This window comes from Galendromus occidentalis, unplaced genomic scaffold (assembly GCF_000255335.2).
Source record: "Galendromus occidentalis unplaced genomic scaffold, Mocc_1.1 scf7180000076524, whole genome shotgun sequence".
Classification (NCBI taxonomy): domain Eukaryota; kingdom Metazoa; phylum Arthropoda; class Arachnida; order Mesostigmata; family Phytoseiidae; genus Galendromus; species Galendromus occidentalis.
In genome coordinates this window covers 31,847-35,413 of record NW_003804513.1, presented here as the reverse complement: position 1 = coordinate 35,413, position 3,567 = coordinate 31,847, and positions in this window count along the sequence as shown.

Genomic DNA, 3,567 nt, shown 5'->3' with positions numbered 1-3,567 from the left:
AGAGCGGAAGGTCGACTGGACCTCTTCCAGTACGAGATTGAAAGCCCTGATGCCTGCGTCTAATTCATCACGATCGACACTGTGAAGGATCGTCGAATCGTCCGCAAATGAGACAAGTTTAAGATAGGGAGAAAGGGAATTGATTCGGGTAAGCAGGACGTTGATGTACGTCACAAACAGGAGAGGGCCCAAAACGGAACCTTGGGGAACACCGAAATCGATAGAGTAGGGCTCAGACTCCGAACCTGATGCACAGACTCTGATACTGCGAGGTCGGAGGTAGGACGAAAACCATTTACAAGTAGGGTAGTCAAGGCCTAGCGACGAGAGTAATCCGATGAGGATATCATGGTCAAGAGAGTCAAATGCCTTGGATAGATCAAGGAAGAGCGCCACTACATAACGTCGGTACGCTTACCCTACTCTAAAAAGAAAGCGATTGGAATTCTTCGCTCGTGGACCTGCTTGATCCGATGCGATTACCACGAGTGACTGTAGTGAAATGATGTCAAGTAAAGTAAACGAAGAGGAGACTGGACGTCGTCGTCTCGAAACGTGACATCGGATAAATGACAAGCGCTGTAACAGACATTGGAAGTGAATTATTGCGCAAGGAGAAACTATGTACTACCCGAAAGACATGATCACGTGAAGGGGGGTGTGTTGAGATTCTGGGTTCCCGTGTCGTGTTTTCTGGTAAATTTAATTACTCTGCTCTAGGGAGCATTTACACCAAGTGGAGTGGAAGGTTTACCCTTACCACGGTGTGGTGAACACTATATAAGCTTTGGGTATTAGAATGAAGACACTGGCTTTGAAGGCATCCACCGTCTAGTTTATTCTGAACAGCCAGAGTTCGGCATCGAGGGAAAACTTCTCGGCATCGAGGAAATACGTCTCGGCATCGAGGGAGGACCTCTCGACTTCCCGTGAATAGAAGCCGTGGCATCACTTCGTGTGCGTGGCATCGAGTGTCCGCACTCGGCATTCCTGCTCCCAAAGGGAGAAAGAGAGTTGCCTAGGTAAGGCTATACGGACACGTGCGCGGAGCACGTGCTAGGAACCTGGACTGAAAGTCCGATGGTCCGAGTAAGTGACAGTTAACTGTCCTTGTAGAGTCTGGAATAGAACGGGGCAGCTACTTACCAGCTGTGCGGGGAAAATCACGTGTAGAAAATAATCACAAACACTTTGCGGTAAGCTTGCGCAAGACGTCGCCTACTGCGCCAAGCAGAAAACAACCAGTGACGGACCATTCAACGGTCGTGCGCTTGATTTCTTTTAAAGACCGCCCCGTGCCCTGCCGGATCACAATCGCTATCTGTCCTCGGTGAACGACGGAGCTCTTCGAAGTGGAATTTAGCGTCTATTGGTTTACTGGCTGATCGCGGACTCAAAGCCGAATTCTCGGAGATTGGCGTGAAGATCTGAATGTTCGTATCTACTGAAATGTCGTGTTGTGGTCGATGCATCGAATTTCATTGGAGCAGCTACTGCTCACGTTCCTCAACCTATCGAAGTCTTGCACGAACGTTTCGGTCATGCTAATCACCGGAGTGTCGAAGAAGCTCATCGAAAAGTCATTCTTCTCGGAATGGAGTTGGAGCGTTCCTCCGAGCAGGCCAAGGAGAATAGTCTCTGCGGAGCTTGTTGGCTCGGGAAACAAGCCAGGTTCCCTGTACGTGAATTGGATAAGCGATCGTCTCACAAGGGGAGTGCAGAACATGATCATGGCCGATCGAGCTGAAATTTTGGTCATAGGATCCTCTACCCGAGAGTAGTTCAAAACTAAAATATTAGCTGCGTATGGCCACTTTAAGGCCTCCAAAAAAATCGTCAAAAATGGGACTCTTCAGCATTGAGCCTATGGAAGCTTCAATGAAATTCTCAATGGATATGATAATAATCAACGAAGAAACATTTGACACAGACAGTCACCTTGCAGTGAATACACTTAATGAAAGGTAAAGCGTGGCATACAGCTCAGGCCGGGTCGGTGCAGAAGAGCATGTCCGCGAGTTTCGGTAAAGGTATTGACGGCACGTCGAAGCCGCCTTCTCGCCACCCACACAGCCACATGCTGCGGAGTTCCGAATGTTGGAATTGATTGTATACAAGGGATTGCATTCGTAGAGCATCGTCACGGCATCGATTTGTTGATCCTCCTCGACGACATCCGATAGCATCTCTCGAAATTTTGAATCCTCCGATGTGAAGCGGAAAATCTTGTCAGCTTCAACTCCTGCGCCTTGTGCAGGGCCCATCTTCGATTGTCGTCATCATGAACGGGAAGCGAATTCACCCGCGCGAGATCGGAAGTTTCTTTTGTGTATTGGGCAACCTGCTTGAGACGTTCCCTCCATGTTCCGCACTCGGCGTGATACTCACGGAAGCGACTACTATAGCACGGATGTTTCACTTTCCTGAACTTCGTCCGTATGGTCTTGAATGTATGAGTTGGATGCTTCTCTGCGTATTCTAGAACGCGGCAAACATACTCGTACGAGCAGAAGTCCCTCTCGTCGCCGAAGTCTTCATACACAGCAACGTAGTCTCCGTCTTGAAATTTCGAATCCTCGATATCGTCGATCTCCTCCGCTTTGTCGTAAGACGGCAGGCTAGCGTCAGCGATCTCCGTCTCGATTTGTCTAGCCGACATCCTTGGATTCGTAGGAAATGTAGGGAAAGAAACAACGAAGTGTCTCAGGGCAACGGCGTGAAAAAATTCACAAAATCAATGATCTTAATGATCTCTGCTGAAAATTTGAGCGCGATCGGGGTAACCCTCCCACTAATTTTGAAATCGGACCCTTATCAACACCTGCAACGTAAAATTCTTCCAAATTTCCATAGGCTCAATGCTGAAGGGTCTCATTTTTGACGATTTTTTTGAAGGCCCTAAAGTGGCCATACGCAGCTAATATTTTAGTTTTGAACTACTCTCGGGTAGAGGATCCTATGACCAAAATTTCAGCTGGATCGGCCATGATCACCGTGTGCACTCCCCTTGTCAGTGTGGTGTACTCATCCACTTCGATAGCTGTGGCCAGGCGCGTCCATAGGATTTTTTTTTTGGGGGGGGGGGCAGCCGATTCCTTGAGTCGCATCAAAAAGAACAATTCCTCGATTTTGTCCGGAGATGGTGATTCTCGAGATAAAGCACGAAACCCCGTACTTACATTCGTGCCCATAAGTCCATCACCAATAGCACAACCATCGAACTATTCGAGTATTAATTTACTTCCCCGAAACTACTTCACAAAACCATTTCAAGCTTTCTCGAATTAGCCGCCATGTAGTCCACAATCTCTTCAACAGTAAGCGGCATTTCTCGATGAATTTTCAACGCCGTCAAGCCATTCAATCTCTCTCCTTTCATCGTACTCCGAAGATCTGTTTCCAGCGATTTGAGTACGCTGAAAGTGCGCTCAGCTGTCGACGTCGTCACTGGGAGGGTGGCGTAAAGGAGTAACATCGAGATTTTTGGATAGTCAATCGATGAGCATTGATTCAAAGCTTCGGAAGCGTCCATCTGACGACAGGTCGACTGAAAATCTTGGGGGGGGG